This window comes from Suncus etruscus, chromosome 13 (genome assembly GCF_024139225.1).
Source record: "Suncus etruscus isolate mSunEtr1 chromosome 13, mSunEtr1.pri.cur, whole genome shotgun sequence".
NCBI classification, from domain to species: domain Eukaryota; kingdom Metazoa; phylum Chordata; class Mammalia; order Eulipotyphla; family Soricidae; genus Suncus; species Suncus etruscus.
Genome location: NC_064860.1, coordinates 99,273,731 through 99,294,354, shown reverse-complemented (window position 1 = coordinate 99,294,354; position 20,624 = coordinate 99,273,731). Strand labels below are relative to the sequence as shown.

The 20,624-nt window shown below is 46.6% G+C and overlaps 1 protein-coding gene, 1 long non-coding RNA gene and 1 pseudogene across 2 annotated transcripts in view; 1 reads left to right on the top strand and 2 right to left on the bottom strand.

Moving 5' to 3' along the window:
- Positions 1–20,624, top strand: part of LOC126025919 (uncharacterized) — a 188,587-nt gene that overhangs the window by 21,943 nt on the left and 146,020 nt on the right. The window lies entirely within an intron of this gene.
- On the bottom strand, positions 8,631–8,728 carry LOC126026832 (uncharacterized; annotated as a pseudogene).
- Positions 16,616–18,709, bottom strand: LOC126025692 (uncharacterized). Its single transcript, XR_007501504.1, has 2 exons — positions 18,569–18,709; positions 16,616–16,786 (listed from the first exon to the last, which is right to left on the bottom strand). It is a non-coding gene; the product is annotated as an uncharacterized LOC126025692 (long non-coding RNA).

Sequence of the window (20,624 nt, the reverse complement as noted above, 5' to 3'; positions counted from 1 at the left end):
AGACTTCGATTTTCATCTGTTCCCATTCTTTGACTAATTTTTCCATTGTCTGCTCATTTGCTTTAAGTTTTTTGTCCAATCTCTCCTGCTGTATGGAATTGTTATGTATCTCATCTTCCACAGCACCAAGTCTATTCTCAGCTTCTGATACCCTGTCCCAGAGCCTATTTTGTTATTTTGTTATTCACTTCGTTTACTGACTTTTTCAGTCCTGTTAGTTGACATGTTATTTCAGTTTGGAGTTTTGTGATTTCTGTCTTCATATTTTCTTGGTTCTTTTTTTTTTTTTTTTTTTTTTTTGTGGTTTTTGGGTCACACCCGGCAGTGCTCAGAGATTATTCCTGGCTCCAGGCTCAGAAATTGTTCCTGGCAGGCACGGGGGACCATATGGGACGCCGGGATTCGAACCGATGACCTCCTGCATGAAAGGCAAACACCTTACCTCCATGCTATCTCTCCGGCCCCATTTTCTTGGTTCTTATTAGTGTTCTGTTCAACTCGATCCATGGTTTCTTGGAGTCCGTTGAGCATCTTCCATATTGCTAGTCTAAAGTCCTTATCTGAGAGGTTGATTAGTTGGTTGGTCATTATCTGGTCCTCAGAATTGTCATCTTCATTCTCTATGTCTGATGCTGGCCTGCGTTGTTTCCCCATTGTCACACTTGTATTGTGGGTTTTTCTACGTGTTGTGGTGGTATTCATTGTCTATATGATGCAGGCAGCACACTCCTCTGGCTCCTCCCTTTCTGGATGGGCTGACTTGCCTCTAAGGGAGGGGAGTCCTCCGTGGATGAAGCCTCACACTGGGTCAAATCTTAGGCCCGAGCATGCAACAGAGAAGACAGTCCGAAGAGAAATGTTTGCTTCTGTGATATAGCACCGTTCTTAGTGTAATTTTTCCTTCTTGTTGCAATGGTGTTCTTTCCTTAGAAAGAGTGCACGGCCGCGTAGCGAAGCGGAGCGACCGTGCTCCGCTGGAGCCTCTTTTTGCCCCACTCACAAGAGTTTCACGCAAGAGGACAGTAGACAGACATATACAGGTCAAACTCACAGTTTTTCACAGTTGGGCCCCACTGGGCCGGTGTACTTTCGTGGATTTTCCCCGCCTGGTGTCACACACAGGGAGCCAGCTTTTGCAAAGTCTTGCCGGTTTTCATGCTCTGTAGTCCCTCCCTGAAAATTGCGTCTGGGCGAGCGAGGTTTCTGGAGCCTCTTTTTGCCCCACTCGCAAGAGTTTCACGCAAGAGGACAGTAGACAGACATATACAGGTCAAACTCACAGTTTTTCACAGTTGGGCCCCACTGGGCCGGTGTACTTTCGTGGATTTTCCCTGCCTGGTGTCACACACAGGGAGCCAGCTTTTGCAAAGTCTTGCCGGTTTTCATGCTCTAGAAGAGTTTTTCTTATCGTGGATAGCCCCTTATCTGATGGAGGGTATTGGGTGGATAGTTCCTCCCATTCCGTGGGTGGCCTTTGTATCCTAGTCATTGTTTGCTTTGCAATGCAGAAGCTTCTCAGTTGAAGGTAGTCCCATTTGTTTTCTCTGTACTTGTTTGGACATGCAGTTCTAGTTCATTATTTGTTTATGTTTTGGGGCCACATCTGGTGATGCTTAAGGGTATCGCCACTCCTGGCTGTGCAATCAGGTATTATCTATAACCTTTGGAAGTTATTGGATTAGGTCCCTGTCGATCCCTGAAAAGCCTTACTGAGCAGCCTCGTTTATTGAAAAGCCACTCTTCCATCTGGGGGCATGATACTAGCACAGTTTAGAAAGCCAATGAATCCTGGTCCTGACATCAGACCATGCAGGGTCACACAATGCTGGTTAGGGTTGCTCTGGGCCCCTCATGACCAGAGCATGGCTCATTAGGCTTCGCGGGAGAAGGAGGCATCTGAGTACATTCCTCAGGGAAGTCTAGCATGCAGTCGAGGCTGAGAATCACTCTTTTTCCCGTCAGTCACCAGTTCTGGTGTGGGGGTGGTAGTGGCAGGAGTTGGCAAGATAAAGGCCTCCAACAATAGGCCAGATGTTGCTGAGCGTGGCAGTCTAGCTTAATTTTTGTTCTTGTTTTTGTTTTTTGGGCCACACCCGGCGATGCTCAGGGGTTACTCCTGGCGATGTGCTCAGAAATTGCCCCTGGTTTTGGGGGACCTTATGGGACACCGGGGGATAGAACTGTGGTCAGGCCTAGGTCAGCCTCATGCAAGGCAAATGCCCCACCATTGTGCTACCGCTCCGGCCCCAGCTTAAATTTTCTTGTTTAGTTTTTTTGGGGGGTGGGTACCCAGTGGCTTTTGGGTTACTCCTGGTTCTGTGCTCAGAAATTACTCCTGGCAAGCTTGGGGGGAAGGAGCCAGATGGGATGCTAGGGATTGAACTTGTTTTCTGTGTGCATGGCCAACGCCCTACCTCTACCCACTGTGCTATTGATTTGGCCCCTGGCTTAAGTCTGGCATCAAGGGAAGTACTTTGGCCTCCAGTATGGCAAAGGAACTCTGCTTTGCACATGCTAGCCTAGGACGAACCTTGGTTCCATCCCCCAGCACCCCATATGATTTCTGAACACACAGACAGGAGTAACACCTGAGTGTCACTGGGTGTGGCCCAAACACAAAAAAAAATAAAAAGAAAAGAAAAGAAAAGAACTTTGGAGGCTAGACTTTAACCCTGCTTTCTCTCTATTTTCAAGGCTCCAATCACATCCTTCCTGTGTGTCCTTCATTAGTTTTCTTCCCACGGTGCCCTCCAAAGCCAGGGCTTTGGATCCTCAGGTACCACTGTCATCATAGTACCGAGCACTAAGAACAATGCACTGATCACTTCCTCCAATTCTCGGAGTATCTCACCCAAGTCTGACGGACAACTTAATGACGTATGCCCTAAGTATGGAATGGTTGTAAACCAGAGATCAACAGATGGTGCCTCAAACAACCTGGCAGAAGACTGCCGCGTTTTCTTAGACAAGGTCCAGTCACCAGGAGGACCCTTTCATTTCATTTTGTCCCACCAACACTTCATAATATGTTCTTCTAGAGAGACTATGCCTTGATGAAAGAAAACATGTGAATCCAAAACTTGGCTTTGGCTATGAAAAAGCATATGGAATCTTATTCCTGAAACCCATGGCAGTTGATACTAGGATTGAATCACCTTTCAACATCCCTTACCATTTCATCCTACCCAGCTGCCATTCTCTGCTCATCACTGCCCATTGATATTTTCTGTCATTACTGAAGCAGATACTACTCTGTTATTTCTCACTCTCCAGCCTCTGCCTAAAAGGGTGATAAAGTAAAACTGGAATGATGCAGAGAAGATTTAGCCCTGCGCAAATTTGTGAAGCGTTCCATATTAAAAAAAAAAGAGGGGGTTTGACTGATGATGACGTTCATGGCAGAGGGTAGGTATACTGACACATGCCTGGTTTCACGAAGGTACTGTTCACTCAGGATCTGCCTTTGCCATTTATTATATCTGTGAACTTAGTATATATTTACAGGCATGTTTATTTTGAAGTTACCTTCAATGCAAGAAAGTTGGGTGAAACAATTTAGAGATTGCATTGGTCTTTGTGATATGGTATATGTTTCTGCTATCAAGAGTTTGCTACTGAAATCGATTTCCAAGGGGTACCGAAGATAGCTAAATTTTATTTATTTGAATACAGAAATGATCCAATGTTAAAAATAGATTTATACTATTACTCTATTTGATTAGGTCACATATATTCCTGGGGCTTTTGCTTTCAAAGTTCCTTCTTATTAACCGAGTGAATCACAAGATGTATAAGAGCATCACAAATTCCTAAAAATGCACCCAAACATGGAGCCAGAGTGATAGAGCACAGTGGTAGGGTGTTTGCTTTGCGTGTAGCCCTTTGGGTTCAGTCTCCGGCATCCCGTAGGGTCCCTGAGCACCACTGGGAGTGATTCTTAAGAATAGACCTTATACGATGCCTAGGATGGGACCCTGGTCGACTGGCTGCCTGCAAGGCAAACGCCCTCCCTGCTGTGCTGTGGCTCCAGCCCTGGAGTTTGGTTCCTGAATTGGTGCCCAGGTCAGGGCCTCGAGGTCTTCCCATCCTGCTCTGGGGCCTGGTGGGTTTGGAGCACCCTGAGCTGGCCCCTGCTGGGGAGGCCAAGTCGGTGGCCCTCCAGGACTTGGTTCTCACAGGACCACCAGTCAAACATGTTCTTCTTGCTTCGGGAAAGTGAACCAGGACCCAAACCAGCACCCAGGTCTGGGATAGGAGGTCTCCAGTGTTCTCCTGACCAGACATTGGGCTCCTATTTTAGGTCATGGTCTATCAGTGCAGCTGTTACATGGCCAAGAACCAGCAGTTCCAGTGGCTGGAGCAGGTGAGTCTAGGATGGGGGCCCGGCCGGAGACCCGGGGCTCCCTGGCACCCTCAGGATCAGTTCTGACAGGGTCATGGCTGCCGGGGCTTGTCTGGCAATCTGAGACCCCAACTGGCAGGTGGTTTGCCCACAGGAAAATGAGCAGCGCCAAGCTGTGCCCGCCTGAAAGACAATGCGGCGGGCTCTGTGGGCTCTTCTCACATAGCCTGCCTCTGATCTAGCACCCAATGCTCTTTGTTTTGTTTTGTTTGGGGACACACCTCGTGGTGCTCGGGGGTTATTCCTGACTCAGCCTCCAATCCTATTCTAAAGAATATATAGCCATAATATTTATAATATTTATATATTTATATTTATATAATGTAATATATATAATTATAATATATAATATTTAGCTAATGCTAAAGAATAATACAATTCTACACCAGTAATGAAATAGTGCCAATAATTCTTCTAATAGTAGTGATTCAATTAGAAAGAACTCTAATAGCTTCAAAATAATGATTCACATGAAAATTCCTTTCATATGTATCTCATGTATTCACTCTGATTTTATACCTTCAGCTGTCAAAATAAAATAATGTAGCACAAGGTCCACAGTATTCTGAAATAGCAAAAATCAAAAACTACATACGCAGGGCTGGAAAGATAGCACCGCAGTACTGCATTTGCCTTGCACAAGACCAACCCAGGACTGACAGTGGTTCTTTTTTTTTTTTTTGGTTTTTGGTTTTTGGGCCACACCCGGTAATGCTCAGGGGTTACTCCTGGCTATGAGCTCAGAAGTTGCTCCTGGCTTGGGGGACCATATGGGACGACGGGGGATCGAACTGTGGTCCGTCCAAGGCTAGCGCAGGCAAGGCAGGCACCTTACCTCTTGCGCCACCGCCCGGCCCCCTGACAGTGGTTCTATCATGGCATCCCATATGTTCTCAGAGCCTGCCACGAGTGATTTCTGAGCTCAGAGCCAGGAGTGACCCCTGAGCACCGCCAGGTGTGACCCCAAACAAACAAAGACCTACATAAGCGTACATATACCTGTCTATGCATCAAACTGCAATGTCCAAGCAAGAGGTGTGGCAGTTAAAATGAAGGGATGGGCTAGAAGTATCAGAAGGGTCCTGGAGGAGGGCAATGGACACTCTGAGGACAGTCCTAACTGTACCCCAAAACCATCCATGGCATTACGAATACTAGACACGTGTCACCGAACTACAATAATTTTTCAATTGACTAGCCTTCCCTCAGTAATGACTCCCTCAGAAGAAGTTTAAGCAGAGCCCTTCCAGCAGTTCCCTCATTCATAAATACTTGACCCTTCTTTTTCCTTTTTGGGTGCCACCCAGCAATGCTCAGGATCCTTCTGATTTTGCACGCGAAAATGACTACTTGTAGTGTTCCGGGCTTCTGGGGATCAAACCCAGGTTTACCAAGTGCAAGGCAGTGCCCTACACATTCCCCTATCTCTCTGGCCCAAATCCTCACTTTAAAGCAACAGAGCCTAAGGCCATTTTCTTTGCTAAGAGTCCCACAATTACGAAGGAGTAGTTTATTGGAAAGCCCATTCTGTATTGGCTGTTCCCAGTTGGACCCGATATCCACATAGGGTCCTGACAGAAGGGATCCCCGAGCAGAGCCCGGAGTCAACTCAGAGCACCACTAGGTGTGGCTCCCACCCTTCCCCACCCTAGTTCACAGCCCAGCACCAGAGCCATCCAAGGCCCGTCCCTTTAAGGACGACCGCGTGTGATTGGCTGGCTGAGTCTAGAACACCCCAGCCTGGGGAACACTGGGTGTGCAGAGGGTTTGGTAGTTAGAAGTAACCGTCGAGGAGCCTTGAACTGCTCCAGCTCTTCTCCCTGGTGAGCACAGACTTTTGGCTACTTCCAGATGTATCCTTTGACTTCACAGACCTATTGGGGAGACACAATGGATCTCTGGGGTTCCCTAGAAAGGTGTGTGCAAGAGTGTGTGGGAGACAGAGGCCAGAGTCAGGTTGGGTTCCAGCTCTGTTCCGTTTATTCAAAGCAAAAGGTGGATTACTTACTCGATTTCCTGACAAGTCATAATGTTCAAAAAAGTTATTCAGATGAGGCTAATTTCCCAAGAAGGCTCAGGGGCAAATTGTTCAAAACATCTTTTGACGTGAAACTGCTTTTTGCTAGCAGCAGTTTCTCAGACTCGAGGTCAGTTGAGGATTGTTTTGGTTTTCCTGTCCCCGGAAGGACATGCAGGTGACTGTCCTCACGCCCCCCACTCGCCGACCACAGGACCTCGGCTTTGGTCGCCCTTCTTGAGGGTCCACTGTGCTGTGTCCTGCTCCAGCCGCCCAACTTCGGCATGAGCTCCCTGTGCAGGTGACGCCTGTCTCTCCTGCCTGGAGGGGGTGAGTCACCCCTGGGGTGCTGAGGGTAGACCAGCTCTGCCGACCCTGTGGGGTCAGAGTGGACCAGCCAGGCTGCACCTCACTGTCCCCCTCTGTTTGCTCAGGCCTGTTGCGTGGACTCCTGGGGCTCTTTGTTGGTGGTGGTGGTGGCTTTGGGCCACTCCTGGTGGTGCTCCGGGTTACTCCTGGCGCTGTGCTCAGAAATCCGGTCGTATAGGGTGCCGAGGATCGAACCCAGGTCAGCTGCATGCCAGGCATCGCCCTCCCCGCCATGCCACCGCTCTGGCTGCAAGCCAGTAATATTTTTATCGAGTGGCTATTTCTATCTCCACTTGGGGCCCTAAGCACTGCGTGGAGAGCACAGGCCTGGCATGGGGATGAACGGGGTTTGAACCTGATGTCCGGCATCCAGCAGGGTCTCCTGGACACCGCCAGGAGTGAGCCCTGAGCACAGACCCAGGAGTCACCCTTGAGCATGCCAGGCCAGATGTGGCCCTAGAGGCAGCAAAGGTGGGTGGGTGGGGGGAGCCAGAATCTCGGCCTTCCAGGCAGGAAGGGGAGTGAAGGGACCCGCAGGCACCAGGTTGTGCTTGGCCCTGGAGCTGCGCCTGGCCCTCCCGGGCTCTGTCTGCAAGCCTCCTTGGCTGGAAGCACCCCGCTTCCTGGGCTACCCTTGTGGGTGCTATCTAGCCGCTACTCCAGAGCAGCAGCCTGGGCCTGGGGAAGGGGAGGGGAGGGGAGGCTGGGGAGCAGGCGGGGGTGGGTGGGGTTCCCACTCAAAAGGTCCTTTTCCTGCCCCCCCTGGCGTGGGGAACACTTCTGAAGACACAAGCTACCAGGTCAGGGATTCTTGTCCCGAGCCAGGGCACGAATGCACGCTCACACCACGCGAGCTCAGACCACACACTCTACACAAGCTCACTTGGCATGTGCTTCACGCATACGCACACCACATGCTCCACACACAGCCACTTCATGAACATGCACACCTCCTGTTCAGACCTCACAGGGGGACTGGTGGCTTCTCAGAGGCCCCGCTGGCCTTCGTCTTGCCACTCCAGGTTGGGCCAAGATCTGCAACCAGATCCTTGCCTTGCTTCTGCCGTGCCTGGGGCCCCCCAGCCTGCTCTAGCTGGTGGTTTTCTGGAAGGCAGCATGCAGAAAGCTCCTGGCAGGGAGAGACCAAGGCCACCTCCTGGGCTCTGGTGTGCTGGGCCCTGACTTCCTCCCCCTGCACTTGCAGCACCAGGTCACCAGGATCCGCCTGGAGTGGAGCCCCCAGGCTGCCCACAGGTGAGGGACATGCCAGGGAGGGGCTGCTGGCTGGGAGAAGGCCCAAGAAGGCTTGGGATGGGCGGGCATGCTGGGCCTGTGAGCTGGGCCCTGTAAGGCACCCACTCCTGCTTGGGCTGGGGAGGGAGTTGTACATTGTTAAAGTGGAAGACAGAAACCCCCAAATGTTCCTGGGGGAGGCGGGTAAAGCCAACTCCTGAGCACTGTGCCCACTGCTGAGAAAGAGGGGAGGGACGGGCTGCCCAGGAGGGGAGGGAGCAGGAGAGATGGGCGGAACTTCATGCTGGCTAGTGTGGGCGGGCATCCTGGGATGACTTCCTGAGTGTGGCAAGACTTCCCTCTTCCTTCCTAGGGCTCCTGACCGTGTTTCCAATGCAAGAGCTCAAGTCCTTCGGCTAAAGCTGCAGTTTAGTTATGGCAAGTGACCATTATGGAATCAGAGTAAGTTCCCCAGAGACCTCTGGAGCCAGCCTGTGTTGAAGAATGCAGAAGCACCCACATGCATTTCTGCCAGCCCCTGCTGAGACCACCGGCAAAAAAGGCCAACTGCAGGAGCTGGAAAAACCAGGCCGAATAGCTGTTGAACTAAAATACGTTGAACATTTTTTTGCTGTCATCCTTGCGCAGGGGCCATGCTAATCTCTGTATCGTTCCAATTTTAGTATATGTGCTGCCGAAGCGAGCACTGTTGAACATTTTTTAATTTGATTAGAGAATCCTTTTATGTAGGGCTGGAGCAATAGGAGAGCAGTGAGGGCGCTTTCCTTGCACAGTCGACCCAGGTTCTTTCCAGGGCATTCCATAGGGTCCTCTGAGCCTGCCAGGAGTGATTCCTGAATGCAGAGCTCAGAGTAACTCCTGAGCCTGACCACTGCCGGGTATGGCCCAAACCCTCCCCCCCCAAGAAGAATTTATTTGACTGAATTTTAATCAAGATATTGATATTGACTTTGACATATTATGCTCTAATACCAGTCCAGTGTCATCTTCCCTCTACCGGTGACCCCAAGTTTCTTTCCAACCCGAAGTTTACCACTTTAGACAGACATGTTATAGACTTTAGCTGTTGTAGTCTGGGTACCATATTTTCAGTGTCTGTGGCTTTGTGGTTCTTATATATAGCTAGAATGCTCCCCCACATTACAAATGAGCCCCAAACGCTTGAGCCCTGCTGTGCTGTTATTCCAGTATTCATCCCCCCCTCAATTTCTTTTCTTCTCATATTTCTTCTCACTTGACTCGGGGCCCCAAGGGTGATCTAGGTTCCCCCCACTTTACTACATTGCATTTCCTTGTCCAGTTAGTCTATAAATCATAGCTAAGTGATAACTGTCTGTGTTTGTCCTTCTGGCTTAGTTCATTCACACTGATGTCTTGCAGTTTTACAAAACCGTGAAGGAGCACTTGAAGCCCTCCAGCCCGTGGTGAAGTTTGCTTGTTTGAAGCTCGTTGTATCCCTGACATAGTGGCAAGCAGTGGCCATTGCAGGGCTGAAGAAATGGCATGTCATTTCCCAAAGCTCCACCTGGGACTGGCAACCATCGGACTGCAGAACTTTGCTATGCAAGTGCTTCTTGAATGAATATTTGTGCCCTAGGGGCAGATACCCTAACGGGGAACTGTTGGGTCCTAGGGAGCTGAATTCTTGGTCTACTGAGAACTCTCCATACTGTTTCCCACAGGGGTTGAGTCCAACAATATGCCCACCAGCAGTGGATGGAAGTGTCTTTTCACCTAATCAAAATAATACATTTATAACAACAAACGGTTATCTCTATTTGCATTTATTTCTTTACATATAGAATGGTTCTTCTGTAAAGTAAGGGTTTCTTTTCCTTGATTTTTGGGTCAGACCCTGCGATACTCCAGGCTTACTCTCTGCTCTTGGAAATCACCCCTGGCAGAATCAAGGGATCATATGGGATGCCAGGGATTGAACCTGGGCCTGTCCCAGGTAGCCTTCATGCAAGGCAAATGCCCTACTGCTGTGCTGTCTCTTCAGCCCCACATTGTTTTTCTTGTTCAGTCAGGTGTTGGGAATTGCCAATAGTTCCATTAAAGACAAATAATTTCTCTCTTTTTGGAGGGGGTGTCACACCTGGCAGCTGTCAGGGGCTACTCCCAGCTCTGCGCTGAGAAATCGCTTCTGGCAGGCTCGGGCGACCATATGGGATGCTGAGAAGCGAACCGGGGTCTGTCCTGTGTTGGCCGCGTGCAAGGCAAAGGCCCTTCTGCTGTGCTACACTTCAGCCCCTCCTACTTCAACTGCACTTCCTCGAGAATGGTCTGTCACAGAGACTATAAATGCCAATTTGCTCTTGGGACTGGGAGAAGGGTTGGCAACAGGGAAACAGATTCCTTTTAGTTTCTTTCTTCCCAACAGCCCTAAACTTCCACTCTGAAAATCTTTTTTTGAATTCATGAATTAGTAGTTTTTTAATTAAAATATTTCTTGACCGAATAAGTGACTGGATAAAGAAACTATGGCACATAAGCACCTGGGAGAATACTTATCTATAAGAAATAATGAATCAGGTAATTGATGGTTACATGGCTGGATCTGGTGAGTATTATGTTGAGTGAGGTTAGAACACACATAGAATTCTCTCTCTCGTGTGGGATGTAAAGACATAGTGTAGGATGAACAAATGCTACAGAAATTGAGAACTCTCCTTTTTATTTCTTTCATTTTGTTCTTTTACTTGTCTGTCATAAGATTATGGTGTGTAGGGGTTTAACTTCACACATCTGTGTGTGATAGTCAACACTCCTGGCACCACAAACCTCTCTACTTTATTCCATCAAGTAATTTTTTTTTTGGTTTTTGGGCCACACCCAGCGGTGCTCATGGGTTACTCCTGGCTGTCTGCTCAGAAATAGCTCCTGGCAGGCACGGAGGACCATATGGGACACCGGGATTCGAACCAACCACCTTTGGTCCTGGATCGGCTGCTTGTAAGGCAAACGCCGCTGTGCTATCTCTCCGGGCCCTGAATCAAGTAATTTTATTGTCTCTTACCTGTTTGCTTGCTATGGCTATTTCACAGAGGAAAATGAGAAGCCCTCGGTGTTGTCTTTCTCTTCCTGACTGATTTCCATTAGCACAATCACTTGAAGATCTATTATTTATTTCATCCCCCAATGCACAGTGCCCCTTGTTTGCTTATGGTGGAGTCGTATTTCCTTGCGATTGTGTGCCACAAATCCTTTATCCAGTCACCTGTTGGACGGTTCCTGGATTCCACATTTTGGCCATTGCACAGGGAGCAAAGATCTGAGTCAGAAATTTTTTAACTTTGTCTTTGGGCCACACCTGCAGTGCTCAGGCCTACTCCTGACTCTCCGCCCTTAGGGATCACTCAGGCGACCAGATAGGGTGATAGGGGTTAAACCTGTGCCAGATAAGCACCCCACCTGCTGCACTATCTTGCTAGCCCCTTGATATCTCTTTACTGTTGGGGCTGTAGACTGTCTTTTCAATGTTACTCATTTGATTTTCAGCTTCATCCATTGTGCTGTTGAGAGTTGCTGCAGTATTCTTTGGCTCCCTTATTTGTCTTTGAATGAGGCCTTTCATTCCCCCCGTTTGGTTCTCTTTAAGTTTATTGAGTATTTGTTCAAAAGTCTGTTTTTAGATCACTGAGCATTGCTAGGATTGCTCTGAAATCTTCAGAGAGAGTAAATCGGCTGTCATTGTGGTGTGTGTGTGTGTGTGTGTGTGTGTGTGTGTGTGTGTGTGTGTGTGTGTGTGTGTGGTTTCTCTCACGCTCAGGGCTGTTGCTGCTGTTACTCGTGAGAGTCAGTCTGGAGCATGGGGGCTTGCTGTGGTTTGGGTGGCAGGGCGGAGGAGCCAGGCGTGCTCTATTCTGGGGCTGCTCCTGCTGTGCTTGACGGTGGGTGGCATGAGGTGGGCTAAGGGCTCAGTAGTGGACGCAGGTCACAAGTCCAGGTCTGCTCGCCCCGGAGCTGGTGCTGTTCTGGGCAGTAGTTGGCACTGGGAAGTGGGACAGGTCAAGCAAAAGTATCTTACACTTTTGAAAACAATCAGTAGCCATTACGCCGAGCTTTGTGCACACTCACCTCAGCCGACAGGGAACAGTCCAACTCAAACATCACTGTCCATAACTGATGCCTTCAGTTCAGGAGATGTAGAAAGCTCAGCAAAGATACCACAGACTGACTGGATGTAGAAAAAAGTCCATCGCTGACTTCCAATGAGCTTTGTTTGCTGTAAGCTTCGCCTCGGGAGAGAATGTGCGAGGTCCTGGGTTCAGACGCAGGCCTCCGCAGCTCTGCTACATGTGGTCCCATTATCCCCCAGCTAGCACCATTGGTCATGGCTTCCACAGGTTGAAAAATATTGCACTGAATAAATTTGATATATGAAGGTCAGATACACACACGGTGGTCCTCAAGGCTTATTCATTCCTGTCTCTGCCTCAGGGATCACTCCTTGCCAGGCTTGGAGACCAGAGAGCTTCAAGGGCCTCCAACCCCAGGCTGCGTACCCTCTGTACTATTTGTCTACCTTCTACTTTAAAATTTTTTATAGTTACATGTATACATTGTGATACATTGTCCTTTGTAATGATACTTATTCTGTTATAGCGAGATAATAAATGCTATTACCTATAGACCATTTAAAAAATCTTATCACTTACCACTTTGGCATTTTTGGGTTTTTTTAGCCACACCCATCAGTGCTCAAGGCTGACTTCAGGCTCTGTGTTTAATGACCCTGGTGGTAGGAATTGAGCACAGGTTAGTCCCTTTTAAGACAAGCCCCTTATCTGCTCTGCAACACCCCCTTCAGCTTTGTATGTGTGAAGTAAGATAGTTGATTCTTTGGTGTTTTTGCATGTTTGTTTTTGGGCCACACTCGGCGGCATCCAGGGGTTACTCCTGGTTCAACACTCTGGCAGGCTTGGGGACATTGTGGGGTGGTGAGGATCCAACCTGGGTCAGCTGAGTGCAAGAAAGCCTTCCCTGCTGTTTTTTTCACTGCAGCCCTCACTGGAAGCCACTTTCTACACCACTTCACCTTTATCCCAAACCATACTCTCATGCGCCACCTGAAAGGTTAAAGGAGCCCTTGTGAGCAGTGGATGCTCTTCTGAGGCACAGGGCACTGCCTGCTCTGTCTCCACCTCCTCCAGCTCTCCTTCCATGCGAGGCACAGCAGACACACTAGCCTGCCTTGGGTGTACACCTCAACCAGCTTCTAGGTGAGGAGCCTCACAAAGCCCAAAGCCCTCCTCAGTCTGGGTCGCTTCTGCCCACTTCCTAGGGAAACGATTCTATCTATTCCTAGATTTCATACCATTTCCTCCCATCTTGCGAGTTCCACAGGCAACTGACCAGAAGTGTTGAGGACTGAAGCAGAACTGAGTGGAGAGTCAGAAGTAAGCCCTGAGCACTGCCATGTGTGGCAAAGAGAGAAAGGGGACGAAAGGGTAGAGGGAGGGGTGGAGGAAGGGAAGGAGGGAAAGAGAGTGGGAGGGAGAGAGGGAAGAAGGTGGGAAGGGAGAAAGAAAGGGCTGAGGGAGACAAGATGGGTAGGAAGGAAGAAACGAAGGAAAGAAGGGAGGGAGTAAATATGGTAAGGAGGGAGGGAGGGAGGGAGGAAAGGAAAGGGAAGGGGAAGGGAGGGGAGGGGAGGGAGGGAGGGAAGGGGGAGGTAGTGAAGGAAGGACGGAAGGAGGGAGGGAGGAAGGAAAGAGGGAGGGAGTGAAGGAAGAAAGGTAGGGAGGAAAGAAGGAAGGGAGGAGGGAGGGAGGGAAGAAATGGAGAGAGGAAGGATCTGACTCTTCTTAGTTCTCTCATGTCCAGTCCTCTCTCTCTGCTGACAGGAGGGAGTGGAAGGGAGAGCTCTTGCAGGAGAGGGACCCACACAGTGTGTCAGGTAGCATACAGAGAAGGCTCTGAGCAGCACAGCACCTAACCATGCTTGCTCATGAGGCTGGGACCCTGACAGCTCTGAGCCGAGCCAGCTGAGACTCCATAGAAGGCCACTCAACCAGCTGCTCTCAGTCTGGACAGTGGACTCGTAGTCTGAGGGCATCTGGAACTAGTTCAAGGCAAGCAGCCTTTGACCAGGCTTCCCTCCATCCAGCTTCCTGTCGTTTTAGGATAGCGACAGGAATCTGAGGTTGCTTTTCTTTTACAAATGTTGAGTTGTAGGACTCTTTGTCCTAAAAATGATGGAGCAACGGTGGGTAGTGAACTTGCCTTGCATGTGGAGACCCAGGCTTAATACCCTGCATCCCATATGGTCCCCCAGGTGCAATCCCTGAATCTTTAAAAGTCCCCGGGTGTGGCCCCCAAACAACACAATTATTGAGTGTGGTGAGATGGCATAATAGGCGGCCATATGGACTTTGCAGGCAGGACGTCCAGGTGTGAGCTACACGTCATGGCTTCATAAGCACGGGTCTGGGGGGAACCCTTCGCACTACTTAGTTCTTAGCCCTCCGCAGTGAATAACCACAGCAAAATTATTGAGGACTACGTCAGCTTCTATGCATGGGGTTTTTACAGGGATTGCTCTTTGTAGTGCTTCGGGGAACCATGTGATGTCAGAGTTTGTGCAAAACAAGTACTCCTATCCTTTGGGCTGTCTCTCCAGTCAGGGTCAGGATTTATACTTTTTCATAAAGTAAATAGCCATGGGATTCATGTTCGTGTCCTTAGCATCTGGTGCTGTATCTGGCATATAGTAGGTGCTCAAACCCTACCTAGTGTGGGGCAGAGACTGAAGGAGGCAGGGAAGAGGGAAGGGAGGGAGTGGGGAGAGAGGCAGGAGGGAGCAAACTTTACCACCTTCCTGGCAGTCACTGGCATTGACTTGACTATGTCAAGTCTGACCCCTAGTTGCAAGGATGAGGATTTAGACAGAAAGCTGCCAACAGAAAGGAACTGGTTTTCATCTTAGTCCTTCAAGTCCATTCTGCTTCTCTATGCTCCTGCATAACATTCTAAGCTTACCTTATAGAATTCCCTTCCTACAGGATTCAACACAGTAAAGTGTTTTATTTCTAACTTTGGAATTTCATAACATTGACTTTTACTGTTTCTGCAGGTTGATTAGACCTGGACAAATAATTTATTTTATTATATTTTTCTTATTATTATTTTTGGTATTTAAAGTGTTTTATTTCTAACTTTGGAATTTCATAACATTGACTTTTACTGTTTCTGCAGGTTGATTAGACCTGGATAAATAATTTTTATTTTATTATATTTTTCTTCTTATTATTTTTGGGTTTTGTGTCACTATCAGCGGTGCTCTGGGGTTACTCCTGGCTCTGTGCTTAGAAATTGCTCCTGGCTGGCTTACGTTACCATATGGGGTTCTGGGAATCAAAGCAAAGTCTGTCTTGGGTCTGCTAGGCTCAAGGCCAATGTCCTATAACTGTTATTGCTCTTGCCCCTGGATAAATAATGTAGAAGCAAAGCCCAACATAGGCCACACATGTGGATTTTGCTATCTATAAATTGTTGCTATGAAGGATATAAGATGACAGCAACTATTTACCCAAAACAAAGGTGTTCCCTCAATTTCCTCTTTCCTTTTCACCTAGCCCTTTGATATGGAAAAGCCCACCTAGATCTCACTCCACCCTCCCTCCCCAGAGGATTTTGAATTTGTAGTAAGACTAAAGAAAGGTCAATCTGGCTGGGTAGGCAGAGAGGCCAGGAACTGACTCATGATTCTCTCCTAACTGTCTTGGTTTATTAATTCCTTGCAGCTACCCGACCTGCTTCAGACCCATCTATTTGGGATTGGAAATGCGTAGTGTGGGGATCTGTTTTACAGAGTTCCTTCTTTGTTGTCTTTAATCACTGTTATTCTTTAGATCTCCTTGCTTGTTTATTACTTGCAAGTTTGTACCCTTAAACAACATCTCAATTTCTCCACATTTTAGTTTTTTTAAACGTGAGGAGACTGTAGGGGTTCCCAGACCTAATTTATCTATTTAAAATTTACAATTCAGTTCAGTCCATTGGGCCCCCCAAACTCAAGAAAACAAATTATAAATTGATTATAAATTGGAATACAGTAGAGTAGGCATGGATTTAAAATGAATGAGTGGGTATGTATGGGTTTGGTAGTTATTTACTATGAAGTTGTGAAGTGGACTACTCAGCCACATTTATTATTCTGTGTCACTTGTTATTTCTGCCCAACAATAACTGGATCTTCTTAGGACTCTAGTATTTGTATCTCCTCTTCTGAGTTATGCCTGCTTATTTCCTTTCTTTGTTTTCATTTATTAGTTGTTTCATTTTTCCTTTCTCTATCGTACACTGAAAGGTCTCTGTGTATTTGTCGTCTATATTTCTCAATCAGACTTTTTATTACTTCACTTAAAATTTTTCCCTTTGCCCTGAAAACATTTTTATCAAATGTCATATTTAAAATAACATTTTCAAGTAAAAAGAAGTTCTAACACTTTTTATGGAATATCTGAAATATTTTGACATTTCTGTTATATCACTAAGAATCATGTAAGCAGCATAAAATATATCTGATGCTTCTTTGAAAACCACATAAGAATAAAATATTAATTCAGTAGCATTTTTCCTATTGGTTTTAATGCTTCACAAATTTCTCATCGTGTGTATGCAGTGATGACTTGATGCTGCAGCTGCCACATATACAAGGGTATGGCCCCGACGATAAACAGCAGGTAGAGGCTCAGTGCTAGCGGACAGCACAAAGATGGATGAGTGAACTGGGAACACTAAAGGAAGAAAGTTGATACAGGTATTGAGATTGACAGTAGAATACTATATATGTAAAAAAACAACGATCAGTAACTTTGTATATCATACTTTTTAAAAGTACTTTATAATCAAAAATATAAAAATCAATAAAAAAGTAGACTTGATTTATTAGTCTGATTATTTAGTGAATTACCAGTAGAAGAAAGAAAGCAACATTTTGTTCTTTTTCTTTTCCTTCTAGCAATTTTCCTTTTTATGTGAAAAAGGAAAATTAGAGCCCTTGCTTAATAAGCATGTCCTAGTAGGGTGAACAGTTCATGTCACCCAGTCGAGAAACTGGTGCTGAAAGGTGGTAAGGTACAATATGTAAAAACCTATGAGCAATAGAACTCTAAACTATTGACGTTGCACATATATGTACATATATATGTATATATGTATATATGTATATATGTATATATATATATATATGTTTATCGCCAAGAGTAGACTAGTAAATGGGAGGCTAGTGGGGGTGGGGATAGGCAGTGGTGGAGAGAAGTAGATACTGATGAATATATTGGTGCAGAAACATAAAATATGCTTGACCCAAGCCTTTATAACTTTGGAATTTCTTTTTTTTATATTTTATTTAAACACCTTGATTACATACATGATTGTGTTTGGGTTTCAGTCATGTAAAGAACACCACCCATCACCAGTGCGACATTTCCATCACCAATGTCCCAAATCTCCCTCCTCCCCACCCGACCCCCGCCTGTACTCTAGACAGGCTTTCCATTCCCTCATACATTCTCATTATTAGGACAGTTCAAAATGTAGTTATTTCTCTAACTAAACTCATCACTCTTGGGGCCGGGTGGTGGCGCTAAAGGTAAGGTGCCTGCCTTGCCTGCGCTAGCCTTGGACGGACCGCGGTTCGATCCCCCGGTGTCCCATATGGTCCCCCAAGCCAGGAGCAACTTCTGAGCACATAACCAGGAGTAACCCCTGAGCATTACCGGGTGTGGCCCAAAAATCAAAAAAAAAACAAAAAACAAAAAAACAAACTCATCACTCTTTGAAGTGAGCTTCCTGAGGTGAGCTGGAACTTCCAGCTCTTTTCTATTTTGGTCTGAAAATTATTATTGCAAGAATGTCTTTCATTTTTCTTAAAACCCATAGATGAGTGAGACCATTCTGCGTTTTTTTCTCTCTCTCTCTCTCTCTGACTTATTTCACTCAGCATAATAGATTCCGTGTACATCCATGTATAGGAAAATTTCATGACTTCATCTCTCCTGACAGCTGCATAATATTCCATTTGTATATGTACCACAGTTTCTTTAGCCATTCATCTGTTGAAGGGCATCTTGGTTGTTTCCAGAGTCTTGCTATGGTAAATAGTGCTGCAATGAATATAGGTGTAAGGAAGGGGTTTTTTTTTTATTGTATTTTTGTGTTCCTAGGGTATATTCCTAGGAGTGGTATAGCTGGATCGTATGGGAGCTCGATTTCCAGTTTTTGGAGGAATCTCCATATTGCTTTCCATAAAGGTTGAACTAGACGGCATTCCCACCAGCAGTGGATAATAGTTCCTTTCTCTCCACATCCCCGCCAACATTGTTTATTCTCATTCTTTGTGATGTGATAACTTTGGAATTTCATGGTGACTAAATAGCATTAACAAAAATAAAAATAAATAAAACGACCCAAAAATAAAAAAATAAAAATAAAGGAAACCCACTGGATTCACCACTCTGGGATTAAGAAAACTACTCCTGAGAATTCCCAATTACCAGAAGAGAATTTAGAGCTACCTTAGTCACACCTTGGGAGATGTCCATTCAGCAGTGCAGAAGGTTGAGGACATCACCGTGGACCACAAGTTATAGTCTGGAACCATCTGTGTTGGTGGGGAGGTGGTGATAAAGCAAGTGCTGGTAGGAATAGTGTCTAGTTCCAACTATACACTAAACAGCGTGGTAGGAATCCACTGATGGTGGGAATATTATCTATTCAACCTAAATAGATGAGTATTATCTAATTCAAACCCTGATTGAACTCTCCACCTTTGCAGTGAACAATCTTCCATTTTTGCAGTGAGCTGCCACTGACTCTGGCTGTTCCATTAGCCTTGCTTCCAACACAGAGAAGTGGTGGCCACTGCCCCTGGAGATTGGGACTGAATAAAAAATACCTATTGGTAGCCTCATTTCTCTGGAAGGTACTCTAATTTTAATTGATACTGACTGGATTAGAAAGCTCCTTATTTCTGGGGTCAGAGTGATAGCATAGCGGGGTTTGCCTTGTATGCGGCTGACCCAGGACGGACTGTGATTTGACCCCTGGCGTCTCATATGGTCTCCTGAGTCAGGAGCATTTCTGAGCGCATAGCCAGGAATAACCCCTGAGTGTCACTGGGTGCAGTCCCAAAATAAAAAAAAAATAGGGAAAGAAAGATCCTAATTTCTTTTGTTTTGTTTTTTTTAATTGAACCTGTTCTTTGATTGGATTATCAAGTTTGTTGATCAGTATGTTTGTTTGTAACAGTGATGCAAAAATGAATTCATGATAGTCCTATTGTGCTAATAGAATAAAAGGGGAATGTGATCTATAAGGGTTAATACTGTAGCTTTGCTCTCCTTGTCATGTACTCTTTGAATTCAGAATGCCTTCTATGGGGTGGAGTAGCAGCACAAGCGGAAAGGCATCTGCCTTGCACGCACTAGCCTAGGATGGATCAGAGTTGGATCCCCTGCTGTTCCATATGGTCCCCAAAGCCAGGAGAAATTTCTGAGCACATAGCCAGGAGTAACCCGAGTGTCACCGGGTGTGGCCCAAAACCAAAAAAAAAAAAAAAAAAAAAAAAAAAAGAAAGAAATGCCTTATGTTGATGTCTTGTAGTAGTGAGAAGTCAAAGTCTCTAAGGGCGGGAACTAACAGGTAATAATTATAAAGCTACACACAACAGAAAGGCCAAATGGACCTAGGCAGGAGGAAGGGAGTTCCAGAAACAATCTATGATTATATGAAACATAAACAGAATATATTCAGCATATAGATTTGTAGCAACAGGGGCTCATAGCTAGACCTGTGGGGTGTCTTCTCAGCTTAACTGAATAGCCATAAAGCAAGTCATTGAGAAACTTCATTATTACTGTTCATTTTGTCCCACAACTGTGATATGGTATCAAAAATATTCTTACATATGGATCTCTAGATCCCTATTCTAGGCAAAGGTGTCAAGCCAGTTGGCTTTACCATGCTGCATCTACATGCTAATCACATTTCTTTTTGCCTAAGATAGTTATAGGTGATCACTAAAGAAAACCCCATTACAATACCTTCCCCCCATCCAGTGCCTTTGCAGGGAGGTTTCTTAGCATCACTATTTTTTTCTTTGCACCTGCACCCCCCTTTTCTGGGCTGAAACAAAAGGCAAATACTTTGGCCAACTCTTCTATAGGACTCAGCTTGAGCAGCTTCTGGTAGTCTCTGCCCATTCCTAAGCCCTGCTGCAGCTGCTCTGCTCTCATCCTGCTCTCTCATCCTGCTCTCTCACCCTGCGCAGTGTCTCCACTTCCCTTCCTCACTGAGCTCCTATGGGCAGTTCCGTCCGACTCCTGTGCTTGCCCAGACTGTGAGGGACTCACTCGAGGCAGGTCAGACCAAACCAAGTGACTTTGGGAAGAACTTGGACTTGTACCTGATTGCACCGTGCTGAGGACTGAAGTCTTCTTCAGATCTGGTGTTCAAGCACATGGTCCTCAGCAATGAACAGGGGGGACAAAGCCACTAGGAAGCCCTAACATGCAGTATTCTGAGCATGGATTTGGGAGGGTCAGATCCTGCTGTCAGTTGAGTTCCTGGTCT